The sequence below is a fragment of the Mercenaria mercenaria genome, chromosome 17 (genome assembly GCF_021730395.1).
Source record: "Mercenaria mercenaria strain notata chromosome 17, MADL_Memer_1, whole genome shotgun sequence".
Taxonomy (NCBI): Eukaryota; Metazoa; Mollusca; class Bivalvia; order Venerida; family Veneridae; genus Mercenaria; species Mercenaria mercenaria.
This window is the reverse complement of record NC_069377.1, coordinates 24,415,385-24,435,132: the sequence shown is the minus strand read 5'-3', so window position 1 is coordinate 24,435,132 and position 19,748 is coordinate 24,415,385. Positions and strand designations below refer to the sequence as shown.

Sequence of the window (19,748 nt, the reverse complement as noted above, 5' to 3'; positions counted from 1 at the left end):
TAACAAACGGTAACATCCCTATATAAGTCTAGTAACAAAGCAAGTAACACATGGTCACAAACTGAAATTCATTAACTTTTGACAGAATCTCAGATATGTGTTACTTATAAGGATGTTATCTTTTGTTACTTGTGTTACTAAGAAATAAATCAGAGGGTCTGTCAAAAAATTAATGAATTGCACTTTGTGACTATGTGTGGCTTTTTTACTAGAATTATATGGAAATGTTACCTTTTGTTATTTATGTTACTAAGAAAATAAAATCAGAGGTTCTGTCAAAAATCAACGCATTTCACTTTGTGATTGCCTTTGACTTTCTTGTAGAACGAGTATGACATTCAGATAGTTTTAAAAATCCAGCTTGTGTGACTTTTTGCTACTAGAATAATGAAGGTGTGTTTCTGGTCACAAAAATAGTGATAGCTGTAGGAAAACTAAAAAACTGGCCATATAATGTAGATTGTGTCAAAGTCTAGCTAGTAGTCAACTTTCTCCGCAAAAGATATTAAGATGAGCAAAAACAACAACATTATCGAGGATAATTCTCTGTTTCAGTGTAAGGTTGAAATATCTTTCACGAGTGAACACCCGATGCAATATTTTCACGAGCAGCATAGCCAAGAGTGAAAATGGTGTTCATGAGTGAAAGATATTTTGATCTTACATGTAAAACAAACAAAATTTACTTTCATTTCATGTTTTGATTAATTTACTCATTTTATAGTTTCTTACCAGTGAAATATATATATTTGATATTTTTCACTGTGAAAATACCAGTTATATTTCACTCTAATATTTCGATAATTTACTGAAAAACGTAATACACAACCCAGCAGTGCGGTGCAACGACCCGATAAATCCAACTGAATTAATCAACACGTTGTTCCCGAGGCGCTGTTCACGCTCAATCCAATTAGCACGTGATTTTCATGACTACGTGTGTGAACTGTTATTACATGGATTTTCAGAGGGATACGTCTAAAACAGTATGTTTATGTTTTCATTCTCTCTTTCTTTTCTGTTTTCTTTCTTTTTCTGTCGTTCTTTCTTTTCTTCTACAATACTTTGTAGTTATAAATTATTCATTTGTGTTTGGCAACATTACCCGTTTCACTGTTTTAAAACTGTGTTGTTGTTTTTTGTTTGTTTGTTTGTTTTTTAACTCTTGAACAGTTGAAAGGTCCAAGAAAAGTCACAAATTAGCTATATAGCTATAAGTAGCTATAAAACCAACAACAGTCATGCAAAATATGTCAAAATGAAATGCGAAATGGTCATAATCACGTTCAAATGGTTCATAAGATGAAAGAGAATAACACAAAACCAAGATCTTTGCGGTCACATTTTCAATAAATGCATAAGTATTATGCGATAAATCATTACTAAATGTTTAACTTGTGATAATCATCGTAGAATAAGACAAATTTATAAATGACATCGCAGAAATTTGCAACTGTGTTACATATAATAAAATATTTATTGAAACTGAAACTGCATAGATCTCCATTCTTTGTGATTGTCTTTTGTCTCATAAACCATTTGAATGGCTAAATAACTATTTTAAATTGGATATTGACATATTTTAAACAATTGTTACTGGCTTTATAGCTATTTCTAGCTATATATAGCTAGATTTAGCTGTATAGCTAATTTGTGACTTTTCTTGGACGAATGACAAAATAGTTGTTCTAAACAAAAAAGGACCAACAAACATTGTTTTATTTTAGTGTGTTAAAAAGGCATGTCCTAGATATTTTCGAGTATCAACTTTTTTTTCAAATGTTGAAACAAAGGTGTCCGAGTTGATTTCAGTTTTCGTCAAATCCCTACATCCTGATCGACCAAAATTGAGCTCGATTCGGGTATATTGCCAGCTGGCTGGTAAGTTTGTTAACATGAAGACACTCGGGGATTGAAGGACAGTGTCTTCTTCTTCCAGTAAGTGCAAAGTCTAGAAGACCATAGGCAAAATGTAGCGAACTATTTACATGGGTGAAAGCAGATTCCAATGTTTCGTAGCCCCATTTGTTTATCGCCAAACTGACTTAAGATGTGACAGAATTGTCGCTTTTGCTTGTTACTTTTAACAAAAATGAACAATTGCTTTAAAAACATTAGAATTATAAATTGGGATTTTTAGCCCATGTCAGTTGCTTGTTACCCATTAAAAGTTATGTTGATGGGATGCATAGTGGTGATGGCGCACTAAGTACCGGTCTACTTTCAAAGTGCAAAATGAATTAAAAAATATCGGCTTAAAAATCATATTTTATCAGGTCCCAGAAAAATCATAAATTAGCTATACATGTATTTTATAGAAATTTCGCGTCCCCAACCTTGACAGCTTTTACAAAATGTGAGGCATTAATGTCTTTTAATTTTTCTTGCTTTTTAGGTTGTGTCGTAGTGGCAGACATACAGTAGACCATACATACAGATATTGGACGTGTTTTCAGATTTGGGCATAAAGGGTTTGTATGTTTTGCTATTTTTGTCATAAAATTCTAAAATCAACGCTACTATCAACATTTTTCTGTTCTTACACATACCTTTTCTTTTCTTTTTTACTCAGCATGGTTACGACGGAAACGTATTATTCGTGAATTTGAGTCATTTGTTTCCTACAAGTGATATTATTGAAAACTAGTGTTTTGTAATTACTTTGACTACTTTAATGGCAAGTGAAAGATAAAATCACGTTTTCATTTTTTCTTGTCTTTCATGTTGTGTCTTTGCGACAAAGATCAAGAACACATATAAAGATCATTGTTGAAGGTGTGTTCAGATATGGGGCATACAGGGTGTGTGTTTCTTTTTCCTTTTCGTCTAATTGTCAAAAGTCAACAATGTCCATGTACATCTACATCAGAATATAAATGGATGGTCGACATTTGTAGCGTTTCTGTAATATTATTCATAGACCATGGATCGGATTGATTTTAAGTTATTTGTCTAACACAAGTGATGTTGCCATGAAAACAAGTGTTTTATCATAACTTTCGCAACTTTAATGGCAAGTGTTTCATTTACGTTTAACAAAATCATGTTTTCGTTTTGCTATTAAGGTTGTCTTAGCGGCGAAGATGAAGACTATACAAGGATAATACGAACGTAAATTGACGTGTTTTCATATCTGGAGCATTCAGGTATGTTTATTTTCATTTCCCTTGCTTGTCTTAATTTTCTAAAGGTAATGCTATGATTTATATTTGTTTCTGTTTATACATATGTCTCTCAACAGGAGTACCATGGAAACGTACCTACATCAGATAGGTTACAGACGTTCAAATGTAAATTTGGGAGCATAATGGGTGTGTATGTTTACTTTTCCTTTTTTGTGGCAACATTATGATACGTTATTTTCTGTTTTACACATACATTTCTGTATCTATACACTCTACAGGGTTACCATGGAAACGTACATCTTCATGTTGGCAACGGTGTAAACGCATGACAGACGTCCAAGTCTACAAAATATACAACAGTGAGAGAAATCCAACCACTGATCACGTGGTGAACGCTTAGCTTTAAATAGGCTAAGCCTTGTTAAGACCTGTAAATGAATTCAAGCTACACTTGAATTAAGGTGGAGTGCGACCTTTAAATTTTTTTTAGATAGATCTATGAAAAATTAACAGAAGAAAATTGAGGATATTTCTGATTTATTCCAGTTTTCCGTTTGGCTCTTATTTAAACCACATTTGTTTGGTGCGCTGTCAAACTTGGCCACTTACGGCACTTTTGGGGCGTTATTTCTTGGCGTCATTTTCATTGTTTCTGTACGGTTTTCAGATCGGCGTGAAGTTGGCAGTACAGCAGTAGCAGCAGTAGGAGCAGTTAACTGCTGCTACTGCCAGCAGTAGGAGCAGTTAACTGCTACTGCTGCTACTGCCAGCAGTTACATCAGTTCACTGCTGCTACTGCAATCAGTTACAACAGTTAAATGTTAGTACTATCACAAGTGAAGATGAAGTGCTGCTACTGCGAGCAGTTACAACAGTTAACTGCTTCTACTGCCAGCAGTCACAACAGTTAAATTGCTTGTACTACCACAAGTGAAGTGCAGGCATGAGTTAATGTTCAGTTTTAAAGTTAGCGATGCTTTACGCTTTTTATAAAGGAACGGTATATAATTTGGATAATGTGTGCATATACAATGCTACTGCCAGCAGTTACAGTGGTTAACTGCTGCTACTGCCAGCAGTTACAACGGTTAAATGTTTGTACTACCACAAGTGAAGATGATCAAGCGAAGTGCTGCTACTGCCAGCATATACAGTTAACTGATGCTATTGCCAACAGTTAGAACAGTTAAATGCTTGTACTTACAGAAGTGAAGTGCTGCTATTGGCATGAGTTACTTTTCAATTATAAAGTTAGTGATGCTTTATACGTTTTGTAAAGGAACGGTCTGTAATTTAGATAGTGTTTGCATATACAATATAGCAGTATAGATTTATATTGTGTAATAATTAATTCTAGCAACAAAAAGATGAACCGTTTAAATAGCTGTGATAGTATGGTAGGTATAAGCATTGCTTAAATATCCATCTGTATTTTTATCTATAAAAATTTTCATTTTTAACATGGTATTATGCAAAGCCATAACAGATCGGAAGTGTACGGTGGCACAGAGGTGACAAAGATGGTTTTTTTTATTAATACGTGCGCACGTACTAGTACAAAAAACATCATCGCACATGTTATAAAAAAAACATCTTCGTACGTATAAAGTAATACGTGCGCACGTACTAGTACAAAAAACATGATCGCACATACTATAAATAAACATCTTCCTACGTTTAAAGTAATACGTGCGCACGTACTGGTACAAAAAACATCATCGCACATACTATAAAAAACATCTTAGTACGTATAAAGTAATACGTGCGTACGTACTAGTATAAAAAACATCTTAGTACGTATAAAGTAATACGTGCGCACGTAAAGGTTTTACGTGCGCACGTATTAGTTTATGCGTAGGTAGATATTTTTTATAAACTAGTACATGCGCACGTAAAATCTTTTACGTGGGCACGTATTACTTCATACGTACGAAGATGTTTTTTTATAGTATGTGCGATGATGTTTTTTGTACTAGTACGTACGCACGTATTACTTTATACGTACGAAGATGTTTTTTTATAGTATGTGCGATGATGTTTTTTGTACTAGTACGTACGAAGATGTTTTTTTTATAGTATGTGCGATGATGTTTTTTTATAATAGTACGTGCGCACGTATTAGTTATTACATGCGCACGTATTAATATAAAAAAACATCTATGTCACCTCTGTGCCACCGTAGAAGTGTAATGCGTATTTTAGTATTTTTTACAATGTAAGTACAAAATATTTTATATAATGCACAATGTATGAGATGCATGCATGTGCAAATAGAATTAGTTATTATTTTGCTAGAAAAAATTGTACTGTGTACTATGACGAATTCGCTTGGCGAGACTTACCAATAATGCAAATTATGCATGATTTTTTGTGTTAAGGATAAAATTTAATTGTACATAAGAAGAAAAATGGAAAACATAAGTGAAAGAATGAATTTTATCGCACATAAAAGGTTCCTAAAATGATTTGACAGAGTACAGAGTCCAACCGCTACGTGACAATTACAGGCGACCACACACCATTTTATTTAGACAGGAAGGGAACATAAAAAACACGCGAGAGACGATCCTATAAATTGAACTTTAAATGTCAAATCAGTTTATAGTATAATGTATTTAACTCCGACTTTTGGCCTTAACTATTGATGTATTACCTCCCCGGATTGCATCTTAAGAAACTGAAAGTAGAAAATCTCGCGCTTTTCTAAATAGGAAGGGATGGTTTCGAATTAGGCCCGGGCACGTTTTCTGAATAAATGGTACATGTATTTTTATAGGCATTTATATTCAAATAGTTATTTTCAACGATAAAAGAAGTAAAAATACAAACAACAGTAACAGTTTGAAGGAAGTTGCCGTGTGCTGAAATCGAATTACCCAGCTCCTGACTAAAAATAGAATGGCGAGTTAGATCATGTAAAACAGCAAAGGGCAGTCATCCATCAATGTATTCCTCCATGTACATTGTACAGATTAAAATCATGACATTTAAATAAGACAGAAGTTTGGGGGTCCCCAGCTCCGCCCCAGACCTTGACTTTTGGATCGGACCGGGTGGCCGTTGTAGAGGGGGTCGTCCCCCACCCGGCACGGGTGGCCGCCATTCGGGGAAAACTCTTGTTTGGGAGGAACCCGGGGTGAGGTGTGAGGCGGGGGTGGCCTAAAATGCTTACAGCAGTTAATAGGAGGACCCTACGGGACCTTGACTTTGGGACGGGACCGGGTGGCCGTTGTAGAGGGTGACGGTGTATGGGGGGCCAGCATAGCGGCTACCCCGGGAAAACTCTTGTTTACCCGTGAGCGGGTCTCAAACTTGGTCCGAGGCCGTTTCTGGAAATTTTCACATTTTTCAGTTTGGGCACCCCCAGCTCCGCCCCAGACCTTGACTTTTGGATCGGACCGGGTGGCCGTTGTAGAGGGGGTCGTCCCCCACCCGGCACGGGTGGCCGCCATTCGGGGAAAACTCTTGTTTGGGAGGAACCCGGGGTGAGGTGGGGCGGTGTTTCCAAGGGGAACTCTTTTTTTTTTTTGATGGACTCGTGGCTGAATGCGACTTGAGTGGTTTTCTTTCAGCAGTTAATAGACCAGAAATATATACGAAACTGGTAAATTGCTCTCGTTAGCTGTAACAAGAACCTTGTTATTTGCTGTCATAAACATTTTACTGCTAGCAGTAATAGGAGCCTTGTAAACATTTAATCACTGGTAGTTACATATAAAAAAGAACTGGTATACTGGTCTTATAAACCATTTGACTGCTGCCAGTAGCACATAGAAAACTGCTTTCATTGGTCATTTGACTCATTTCACTGCTTGAAGTGACATGTTCTCATAGACCACTCTGCTGGCAGAAACATAAATGAGACTTTTAAACCATTTAACTGCTGGTATTGTATAGTTTACAGGAGAATTTAAGGGTGAATGGGGCAATTTTCTATAGGGCAAAATTTTTCTTACGGGCAGAATTTCTTTAAACTTTGTATACTGTCTGAGAATCAAAGTTAGAACGAAAATATGTATTAAAGATCATAGGTACCTAGGCTTGATCCTGAATTTTCTGCCCTTGAATATCGGATTCAAGGGCAGATAATTCATGATAGATTAAAAACGCTTCAATGATCTTTAAACGATACGCGAGAAGGGTAGGTTTTACGACCTATTACACATCTGAAGGAATCTTGTAAATGATTTTAATAACACAATTTAATTGCTGGCAGTATTATATGTAAGACACTGACAAAATAAATACCTTATGTCATTCTCATCACCTGGTAATACAGCTTGATGAACTGTTATAATTGCTGGCAGTAGTAGCTGATGTTAGCAAACACGATCAATTGCTGTAACTGGTGGCAGTGAACTGCGACAGGCAATAAACTGCTGTAACTGCTGGCAGTAGGAGCAGTTAACTGCTGTAACTGCTGGCAGTAGGAGCAGTTAACTGCTGCTACTGCCAGCAGTTACAGCAGTTAACTGCTGCTACTGCTGCTACTGATGTACTGCCAACTTCACGCCGATGGTTTTCAGCATATCCCTGTTTTACCTGGAAGCGGACGCGAATGAAATTTATATATTTTTAAAAGATTTAAAATTTCCTTTCCTGTGATATAAGTTTCGTGAATGATTTATGACGTACCTTAAGATTATGACGCATTAAAGCGTCAGACTTATACAAAACGTAACGTAGAGTTTAGCTGGAAAAGTGTCCGTTTTTCGAGAATAACATTTTTTCAGGTCGAGGGATTTTGTTTAAATTTCAATCATAAATGCGCAAATATATTTACTTGCGTCTGATTAACAAAAAATTGTATGTCACCGAATTCGTTTTTTCAGTAACCACCGATTTTGTTTCCCCACCCCCGAGCTGAAATGCGACGTTATTTGGTGGAATTTTTAAAATTGCGCTAAAAGTTCGGCCGATTTCGGAAAACTTGTACTATGGAAGATGTTGTCGACATTCTATCGTAAAAATATACGTTCAATGAAAGCATATTCTGAAACGTAAGAAATAACACATATACAGTAAATAGAATAATAGTAGAAAAAAATAGCCCCGGCTGGTTTTGAGTTGCGAACTTTTGGTTTTTGCTTCAATTCATACCCAGAAATATAAGTCAGTTTGCTGGCTTATTGACGAAATTGTCTCCCTTGAAAACAGCTTATCGAGTGTATCGATTAGCCAGTATCGGTCAATTTACGCCTATTGAAATATAGAAGGGAAAAAACTTTAACACATCAAATGACATCAAAAGCATTATCTGACAATATTTATTAAGTTATTGAAGTAATCTGCAATATTTGCACTTTCTTTCAATATAATTTTTAATAAAATAAAATATGATCTTCTTGCTTCCCTGAGCGTTTGAAATAAGTAACTATTTTTGATCCCGAGTTCCATTGATTTCTGTAGGAAATGACATATTCTAAGCTTTCCATGGTCTTTTTAAATGATATATTCTCATATTTATACTTATCTCACAACATTTGTTATTCATTATTGGTATTTAATGTGAATATGTGTTATAATTGACTCATGCATGTTACCGTTTCAAAATTTTCTAAAGGACAGCGAGACCGTACATCCATGGAAGATATCAATGTAAAATATCATAACCGTGCGCCTTAGATGTCGGATTGTTGTTGTATGTAGGAAAGGTAAAGAATTACCCACAAGTTAAAGTTTTACTGTTAACGGAGTTTGTCTACTTATTCTTTTTTAGTTTAAAGAAATACTCTATATTTTTCATCACTGATTTTCTGATTGTAACTCGAGCTCGATTGCTGACTTGATATAATGTTTCTTCCTTTGCATATTAGAAAGAAAACTTAAAAGAGAAAATTATTAAACAGTACCGACTTTGTTGTAGTCAAGTTTTTGCAGGAGACATCATGCTCACTGTGATGTCGAAATGGATATGCACTCTTTAAAGTGTAACAAGCGGCAAGGTTTGATCGAAAAGCAACACTCAACTATTCCGAGTTACAGTAGAAGATGTGTTCACAAATAATGTCGCAGAGAATCGCGATTGACACTCAGTTAGAAATTTGCAGCTCAGCTGATATGTTATGGAAAAAAAACGTCATATCAAACAATCAACCAAACAAAAAATGATGGCGAATTGTGAGAGTGCGATGGTGAAGTGCTGCAGTACTGCTTCGCCATTGTACTGTCGTGCTTCACCATCTTACAGTCGCGCTTCGCGATCGAAGTGTCACCACCGCACTGTCACGCTTAACAATTTTAGTGTCACCATTGCACTGTCGTGCTTCGCCATCGCACTGTCGCGCTTCACTATCGTACTGTCATACTTCGCCATCGTTCTGTCATGCTTCTCCATCGTAGTGTTACCATAGCTCTGTCACGCTTCTCCATCGTAGTGTCACCATCCTACTGGCACGCGTCGCCATCGCTCTGTTACGCTTCTCCATCGCAGTTTCGTGATCGAACTGTCGAGCTTTGCAATCGCACTGTCGCACTTCACCCTCTTTTTCTGATTATATACCTTATTTGCGTTGTACTGTTCAAGAATAGTCTCCGTCGGTCTATTGTTTTCATGAGGTTTGAAAAATAAATATCAACCTGTAGGGTGTAATTCAAACGAATACCACCCGATCGAATGTTATTTCTAAACAAAATTATATTCAAAATTAACCTCTCAGCTAGAAAATGAATAACAATACATGTAATTGTTATTAATTGTTTTGTAAGAAAATATTTTTAATCAGCTCTTATTGCAAGCCACGGAACGTTAAAACTATTTGTTGTCAGGTTAACATTATAAAAATACACTTGCGACAGTGCGTTGGCGAAACGCGACACTTCGATATGGTAAACCTCAACACTAGGATGGTGATACTACGATGGTGAATCGCGGACCGCGACACTACGATGGTGAAGCACAACAGTTGATTCCGAAGAGTAGTTCAACAGGCTGTCACCATCGTACTGTCGTTGTTTTCGCCATTGTACTGTTGCGCTTAACCATCATACCATCTTACCTTCGGGCTTCCCATTTACAGGGAGTAGGCGTTGGCCCTAACGGAACACCGTAAATCCAACGATTAAATCGAATTCTTATAAAGTTGAAAATCATTTTTTCTTTATATGATGCGCTTTCAGACAGGAGTAATTTAATCATAATTACACATTAAAGTCGAATGCTAACTAAGTTAATTATAATAAAATTAAAAAAAAACCCGAAAGTTCACAGCTCATAACAAGCCGGGACTTCATTTTTCTATTATAATTCGAATTGTTATTTTCTTATATTTCAGTATATGCTAACATTAAACGTATAACATAACGAAATTATGTCGACAATAAGCTCCTTAGTACAAATTTTCCGAAATCGTCCGAAACTATCGGCGTAACTTTAAAATACCACCAAATAACTTCGCGTTTACTTCATTTTTCATATATAATTCGATTTACTGTATATGTGATGTTTTTTTTTATATATTTCAGTTTATGCCTTATTTGAACGTATATTTTTACGATAAAGTTTCGAAAACTGGTTCCAAGTTTTCCGAAATCGTCCGAAACTTTAGTGTAACTTTAAAAATACCACCAAATAACGTCGCATTTCAGCTCGGGGCTGGGGAAACAAAATCGATGGTACTGAAAAAACGAATTCGGTGACATACAACTTTTTGTTAATCAAACGCAAGTAAATATACTTGCGCATTTATGATTGAAATTTAAACAAAATTCCTCGACACGAAAAAATGTTATTCTCGAAAAACGGACACTTTTCCAGCTAAACTCTACGTTACGTTTTGTATAAGTCTGACGCTTTAATGCGTCATAATCTTAAGGTACGTCATAGATCATTCACGAAATTTATATCACAGGAAAGGAAATTTTAAATCTTTTAAAAATATATAAATTTCATTTGCGTCCGCTTCCAGCTAAAACAGGGATATGCTGAAAACCGTACAGAAACAATGAAAATGACGCCAAGAAAAAACGCCCAAAAGTGCCTTTAGTGGCCAAGTTTGACAGCACACCAAGCAAATGTGGCTTAAATAAGAGCCAAACGGAAAACTGGAATAAATCAGAAATATCCTCAATTTTCTTCCGTTGATTTTTCATAGATCTATCTAAAAAAAATTTAAAGGTCGCACTCCACCTTAAAGTTTTAAAAAAAGTTACCTATGACTGAATAATGGGCGCGCTTTTTGTAGTCAAGTCTACCTTGTATGTTTTCGTTTCGTAATACTGTGTGTTCGGTTTTTTTTTGTAATACTATCGGGATTTATTTACATTGGCTGCATGGTGGTGTTTGTGATGGCGGTTTGTGTTTGTGGTGGTGTTTCTGTGTTTATGGTGGTGGTTTTTTGTTGGGGATTTTTGTGTTTTTTTGTTTTTTTTGGTGTTTTCAATTCGGTCTTTTCTGTTGTATTTGAAATTGTTTAAGTTTTTTATGGTGCGCGTTGTTTGTCATATTGGGTTTTTCTTTCGTTTGTTCCAGAAAGTTGAAATACAAGGTGTTTTTGTTTATGCCCTTAGCAACATATAATTACTAGATTCATTCCTGTATAAATATCTTTGAATAAGTTTGATATTGCAATGTATTATAATGACTACTTCTCCCATCAATTTTAGACAGCTGGGAAGCCCTATCATAGAATATAGAGATGAACAGACATCAGATGCAGACGACATCTTGACTTTGGTAAAGCGCGCGCAATTGTTCTATTTTACTTCTGCTTTTCATTCTTTTTGTTTTGTTGCATTTTCTCTCTTTTTTTTTTTTTGAGGATATTGGGGCACTTGATCGAAGAATAAAGACTGAAGCGACTTTGAAGAAACTGACTTAAGAAAAAATGGAGTTTTGCTTTATCATGAACAGGTATTTATATTTGTTCTTGTGTTATATTATTTTGTACGTACCTGTCTGCTGATTTTTAGCTCGACTATTCGAAATTAAGTAGAGCTATCCTACTCACCACGGCGTCGGCGTCGGCGTCGGTGTCGGCGTCGGCGTCGGCGTCGGCGTCACACCCTGGTTAAGTTTTTTGTACCAGTCCACATTTTGACAAAGTCTTTTGAGATAAAGCTTTGAAACTTTCAACACTTGTTTACCATCATCATGTCCAGTTATAGGCAAGAGTACATAACTCTGTCAAGCATTTTGACTGAATTATGGCCCCTTTTGACTTAGAAATCTTGGTTAAGTTTTTCGTACCAGTTCATATTTTGACAAAGTCTTTTGAGATAAAGCTTTGAAACTTTCAACACTTGCTTACCATCACCATGTTCAGTTGTAGGCAAGAGTACATAACTCCATCAAGCATTTTGGTTGAATTATGGCCCCTTTTTGACTTAGAAATCTTGGTTATGTTTTTCGTACCAGTCCACATTTTGACAAAGTCTTTTGAGATAAAGCTTTGAAACTTTCAACATTTGTTTACCATCACAATGTCCAGTTGGAGGCAAGAGTACATAACTCCATCAAGCATTTTGACTGAATTATGGCCCCTTTTGACTTAGAAATCTTGGTTAAGTTTTTCGTACCAGTTTATATTTTGTGTAAAGTGTTTGACATATGGCTTTGAAACTTTTATATCTTGTTCAGTATAATAGTCTCTATCAATAGGCAAGAGTACGTAACTCTCTCACCCTTTTTGGCTGAATTATGGCCCTTTTTGAACTTGGAAATTGGTTCTGTTATGTAAATGTCCATGTTTTGTCAAGACTATTTGACATATGGCTTTTAAACTTTAAACACTTGTTTATCATTATGATTTCCATCTGTAGGCAAGAGTACATAACTCTGACAATTATTTTGACTGAATTATGGCCCTTTTTGGACTTTGAAATTTGTTCAGTTTTTCTTACAAGTCAGCGTTTTGTCAAAACTGTTTGAACTGTGGCTTTGAAACTTTTAACACTAGTTTATCAACATGATTTCCATCTGTAGGCAAGAGTACATAACTCTGTCAACTATTTTGACTGAATTATGGCCCTTTTTGGACTTAGAAATTAGTTAAATTTTTCATATAAGTCCATGTTTTGCCTAACATATAACTTAACATATTTGCTATCATGGTCACACATTGCCATTTAGTGTAAGACTAATCGAAATCCACAAATACAGGAACATTTTTTGTTTAATCCATTTTTTGTTTAGTCTGAAAATCTATGGAAATATTTTGACCCCATTCTTCAATCAATTCTTCGAATAGTCGAGCGCGCTGTCATCCGACAGCTCTTGTTCCAGTATGGTGGAAGAGGTTGACTACAAGCATGTATGAAGATGTGCTGTAAATGTCGCAATGATTGCGGATGTTGCAGCTATGTTTGCCGATGTTCACAGTACAAGCGCGTGTGGAGATGTCATGTTGTAGATGTCACAATGATCTAGTGCAGCGTTATCCTTTTTCTTTGGCACAGGGTGGTATGTAATTTCCGTCTGTACAGTTTACTTACTTTTTTCATTTGGAAAGCTTTTCTGTGTACTCAAAAACATAAGGTTGCAGTCTTCATCCAAGCTATATGCGGGCATTCATTTACATTTTACATCACGGAATGTCGGTGGTTCTATCCAGAAGCCCGCCCGTGATGAAATAATTCTTTTTGTCATTTAGTTTTGTTGTTTGATACGCCAGTACTACTTTACATTAAACCTTTACCAAGCTTATGATAATTTTAATCTTGAATGGGATAATTCTAGAGCATTTGAATGTGCACACAGACCTTGACTTTGAAGAAAGAAATACTCGAACTATCCGACGAGAAACCCGAACTATCCGACGAGAAATTCGAACTATCCGACAAGGAGCCGGAACTGTCCGTCGAGTGAGGAACACGAAGCGGTTTCCTGGATAACACACGTAAGGATTTGCTTACTATTTATAACGAAGTCGGTGTAGGTAATGCTAGAATGTAGCTTAGTTACGCTAAATAACTGCGTCCAAAACTTTTCATCATTTGATGTGATTTTAGATAAATTCAATTTGACTGGACTCACAGCAGTACTATGGTCTAAATAAGGCAAAAGTTTGCGACCATATTAGCTTGAGACTTGGTTCTAATTATCGGTATTTGAGTATGAAACTTTTTTTTTCATTTTGCAAGAAGGTTCAAATGTGCACGTTGTTTTAGAATTAGTCGTTTCCATAGGTTACTTTGGCGTTAGTAATATATTCAATATGGCTATTTTATTGTGTCAACAGGAAGAAAACGTTAGTTGATGGAACTCGAGAGAATGTAGAACTGCTTTGTTAGTACCCTAACGATGCCGGTCACCAGAGATGTGGTGTTACCCTAACGGTAACCGTCGCCAGAGGGATTGTTGTACACAACTGATGCCTGTCGCCAGAGATGCACTGGTTCCCGGTCGATACCGGCCATCTGAGGTGTGCTGGGACTGTCATGTTAACATGGCGGTAGGTAAGCTACTAATAAACTTTATAATTGCAATTAACGTGTTAGGAGTTAGAGCCGCACCTTTTTTTTATGACGAATAAACTTTGTAGCTCGACTTTTCCGAGAAAAAGTAGAAATAATGCATTCGCCCCGGCGTCGTCGTCGCCGTTGGCTAAAAGTTTTGATAAACTCAAATATCTCTGTTACTATCAAAGCTGTTAACCTGAAACTTAAAATTGTTATTTACTGTCAAAGTCTGTACCAGGAGAAACAATCTCTATAACTGTGATTTGAATTTTGACGACAGCGTTACGTCCCTTTTTAACTTAGAATTTTTTGGTTAAAGCTTTTAATAAAGTCAAATACCTCCATTACTGTCAAAGCTTTTGACTTGAAACTTAAAATAGTTATTTACTATCAAAGTCTACGCCAAGTGAAACAATCCCCTTATCTGTGGTTTGAATTTTTACAGAGGTATGCTCATTTTCAACTTGGAATTTTTTGGTTAAAGTTTTTGATAAAGTAAAATATCTCTGATTACTATCAAAGCTTTTGACTTGAACACTGAACGAGAAATTTGCGATCAAAGTCTACACAAGGAGGAAATTCCCCATATCTCTGATTTGTATTTTGACAAGAGTTGTAACTTAGAATTTTTGGTTATAATTTTATATAACGTAGAACTCTGATTATATGTTCGATTGAGTTAAGCCTTTTCACTGACAAAGCTCGAATTCAGAGCCAAGTACTAAGAAAAGTCGAGTGTGCTGTCTTACGGACATCTCTTGTTTGCTAAACTACTGGTTAGAAAGCCGGGATCCTGAGTCTGTTGACTTATTCGAAAATCGTGTAAACTTGAGACTGTTGCTGGTATGAACTCACAACTGGTTCTGTGACAATTACTTTCAGTATTTTTCATGATTATGTTGAGAGATTTACCAAATTATATAACATTGACTGGTAGTTAAATAAATGATAATTTCGGTACCTACAATTAAGAACAATATATGCATACGATTTTAAAGATTAATAGCGGTTCCTTCGGCATGACAACTAGTTGCCTATTTTATAGATAATTATCCAGTTTCCATGCGCAAGTCATTTTTTTCTAGAAGACGATACCAGCTGTTTCTAGCAAACGACACCAGTTGCTTCTAGCAGGCGACATCGGTTGCCTCTGGCAGACGACGCAAAATTGCTTATAGCACTCGACACCAGTTGATTCTACCAGAAGACACAAGTGGAGAAGGTAATACCTGGATTTTAGAATAATATGCATGTTCTTTAAGAAGATTCATAGCATGGCAATTGGCTTTCAGTTATATAAATAGCCATTCAACTTGCTTGCGGAAACTCGTTTGCTTATAGCAGACGACATCGTTGGCGGAAGTAATGCTTAGAGTTATCTTGCGATACATAACTTTACGTAAAGCCTAAAAATATTTTTTGTTTAGGGTAACGCCCCGGAAATCTAGTAGATAAGGTAGGGAAGTTTTTTGTTTTCATTTTTTTTAGCTTGACTTTTCGAAAAATAGGTAGAGATATTGAATTCATCCGTGCGTCGGCCTCCGCGTCATTGTCGGCGTCGAAATTTGATTTAGCTTTTGTATGTTAGCTGGTATCTCAGTAACCACTTGCGGGAATGGATTGAAACTTTACACGTATACATGGTTATAAAGTGACTTACACTGATCAGGTCCAATAACTCTGTTTTGCTTTTTTTGTTACAAAAATATGCCCCTTTTTCGACTTGGCAATTTTTGGTAAAGTTTTTGTATTTCGCTTGTATCTTCGTTACACCTTGGTAAAAGTTTTGCATGGAATTCATTTAAAGGCTTTGATAACTTTGAAACTTATTTTATCTTTTTCTAGGTCAAATACCAACCGCACTGGGTCAATTTCCATAACTCTGACATGATTTTGGTCAAATTATGCCCTCTCTTAATCTTATGCAGATATTGCATTGAAACTTCACATGTGTCTTCGGGGTTATAAAACTAGGTGATAGCATCACATCCCATAACTCTGACATGCATTTTGGTCAAATTATGCCACCTTTTGGACTAAGAAAATCATGGTTTAAGTTTTGTGTGCAAGTACATATGGCTATTACTTAAAGACATATAGCTTTGAAACTTATTTTTCTTTTACTAGGTCAATTTCCAACCCCACTTGGTCAAGTACCATAACTCTGACTTGTATTTTAGTAAATTATGCCCCAATTTGCACTTAGAAAATTCTGGTTAAGTTTTGCATTCAAGTTACTGTCTCCAAACCTAATGTAGATATTGAATTGAAACCTCACACGTGCCTTTGGAGTTATAATGCTATGTGAGAGCATCTAGTTCCATAACTCTGACATGCATTTGGACCGAGTTATGCCCCCTTTTGAACTTAGGAAATCCACAGGTTAAAGTTTTGCATGCAAGTTACTATCTCAAATTCTGATGCAAATACTGGACTGAAACTCTATAGATATTTTAATGTTTATGGTAATATTCGTGCTTCTGGGACATCAAAATTCGAATAGTCGAGCATTGACTGTCTTATGGACAGCTATTGATGCTTTTTAGCTCACCTGTCACGTAGTGACAGGGTGAGCTTTTGTGATCGCCCTTCGTCCGTCGTCCGTCCGTCAACAATTTCCTTGTGAACACAATAGGTCTAAGGTCAAGGTCACACATAGAGGCTAAAGGTCAGATACAAGAATGACTTTGTCCGGAGCATTTCTTCTAAATGCATGGAGGGATTTTGGTGTAACTTTGCACAATTGTACACCATCATGAGACGGCGTGTCATGCGCAGGTCCCTTCTTTAGAATTACTTCCCTTTGTTATGACTATAAATAGCTTCCGTCTGTCCGTTCGTCGTCCGTCCGTCAACAATTTCCTTGTGAACACAATAGGGCTAAGGTCAAGGTCATACATAGAGGCCAAAGGTCAGATACAAGAATGACTTTGTCCGGAGCATTTCTTCTAAATGAATGGAGGGATTTTGATGTAACTTGGCACAAGTGTACACATCATGAGATGGTGTGTCATGCGCAGGTCCCTTCTTTAGAATTACTTCTCTTTTTTGTGACTATAAATTGCTTATATTGTAACTTTTTCATTACAAGTCGTAGGGAAAAATCGAGACCACTTTTCTGTAGTACAACATGCATATTACATCCAATTTTGAGGTGTACTTGAGGTCAAAGGATACAAGAACGAAAACTTTGTCTGGCGCATTTCTTCTTCATGCATGGAGGGATTATGATATAACTTGGCACAAATGTTCACCTACACAAGACGGAGTGTACTGCGCAAGATTCAGGTCCCTAGGTCTAAGGTCAAAGTCCCATATAGAGGCCAAAGGTCAGATACAAGAATGACTTTGTCCAGAGCATTTCTTCTTCATTCATGGAGGGATTTTGATGTAACTTGGCACAATTGTACACCATCATGAGACGGTGTGTCATGCGCAGGTCCCTTCTTTAGAATTACTTCCCTTTTTTGTTACTATAAATAGCTTATATTGTAACTTTTTCGTTACTAGTCGTAGGGAAAAACCGAGACCACTTTTCTGTAGTACAACATGCATGTTACATCCAATTGTGAGGTGTACTTTGACCAATCTCTACCTGGTAAGGATTTTTGTGTGGACTTATTTTTTTTTAAGATTAACTTCCCTCCCTTAGTTGTTACTATATAATAATATATCCTTTTTTTCTGTGGTACAACATATAGATGTTTCTTTCAAATTTCAGGTGTATTTTAGTGTATCTCTACATGGTAAGGAGTTTTTTGTGGACTTAGAAAAACAAAAGAATTACAATACTTACTAAATAACCACAAAATTAAAATTCCATTTGCAAATACAGGTGCTACTTGCTAGTTTGCTGTTACGGGCATATACTGTGACATTCTAGCACTCTTGTTAATTTTTAGATATACTTTAAGATATTAATTTTAACACCAAAAATGTATTTTTCCAAGTATACAATTTCTGGCCAATGAAAATTTTTGAAAAATTACTTTTTGTTGTTTTACACGGAAATGTAACTTTTATGCTAACGAAAATGGTATCCTGAAAGTTTTATAGAAATCCATCAGCAACGTGTGATGTATTTCAGGTTACTAGTATGTAAAAAGGTTAGAAGGACAGTGTTTGACATCTAATTAAAAGATATAGAAAAAACATCAATAGCAGAAGACAAATATCATCGTGCAGTTTTGTGTTTGTTGTTTCCAACAGCTGGCAGACTGATGAAACCAAGGTACTCTTCAATATCATTGTTACAAATTGAAAAACTATGATGAATTATGTGTCATATAACTTCTGAACTTAGTTTTTAGCTGGACTAGAATCATATTGAGAGCTATCCTACTCACCTTTGCGTTTGCGTCAGAGTCGGCGTCCAGTTTTTAGCTCCACTATTCGGAGAATAGGGGGGCTATACCACTCGCCCCGGTCGGTGTCGGCGTCGGCATCGGCGTGACCCTTGTTGGTTAAAGTTTTTCGGCAACCTTTGTTTTTCTGTCATATCTTTTTTACTATTGCTTATATCTTACTGTAACTTTACATAAACATTGTCCAGCATACAAACAAAGTATGGTATAGGGACTGGGCCCATTATACCCAAGGTCAAGGTCACCAAGGTCTTATACTTAGGTTATTTTTAAGGTTAAAGTTTTTCGGCAACCTTTGTTTTTCTGTCATATCTTTGTTACTTTTGCTTATATCATACTGTAAGGTCACATAAACATTGTCCAGCATACAAACAAAGTATGTGTAGGGGCTGGGCCCAGTATACCCAAGGTCAAGGTCACCAAGGAGTTATACTTTGAATTATTTTCATGTTAATTTTTTTTTTGAAAGCTTTGTTTATAGACATATCTTTGGTAATTTAAAAGATAATGACTTGATATTAAAAGTATTTGTTTATAATCATCTACATGTGTGGCTACATACCTCATAACTCTAATTGTGTTTTTGACAGAATTATGCCCCTTTTGTACGTAAACTTTTTTGCAATCTTTGCTTCTGGATACTACTTTAATGCAACATAAGATAAAGACTTGAAACTTAATGTATCTTTATCATCATCATCTGCATGTGCGGTAACAATCCCCATAACTCTGATTTGTATTTTTGACCGAATTATGCCCCTTTTATACTTAAATTTTTTACAAACTTCATTTTCTGGACATAACTTTAGTACTATATAAGATTATGACTTGAAACTCAAAATATATCTTTATCATCATCATC

The 19,748-nt window shown here is 36.1% G+C and overlaps 1 long non-coding RNA gene across 1 annotated transcript; it reads left to right on the top strand.

Annotated features, from left to right (window-relative positions):
- Positions 1-2,046: 2,046 nt before the first annotated feature.
- LOC128550356 (uncharacterized) lies at positions 2,047-16,215 on the top strand. The gene is made up of 7 exons (XR_008368242.1): positions 2,047-2,471; positions 3,066-3,146; positions 11,885-11,976; positions 13,348-13,524; positions 13,801-13,960; positions 14,303-14,519; positions 15,608-16,215. It is a non-coding gene; the product is annotated as an uncharacterized LOC128550356 (long non-coding RNA).
- The last annotated feature ends 3,533 nt before the right edge of the window (positions 16,216-19,748 follow it).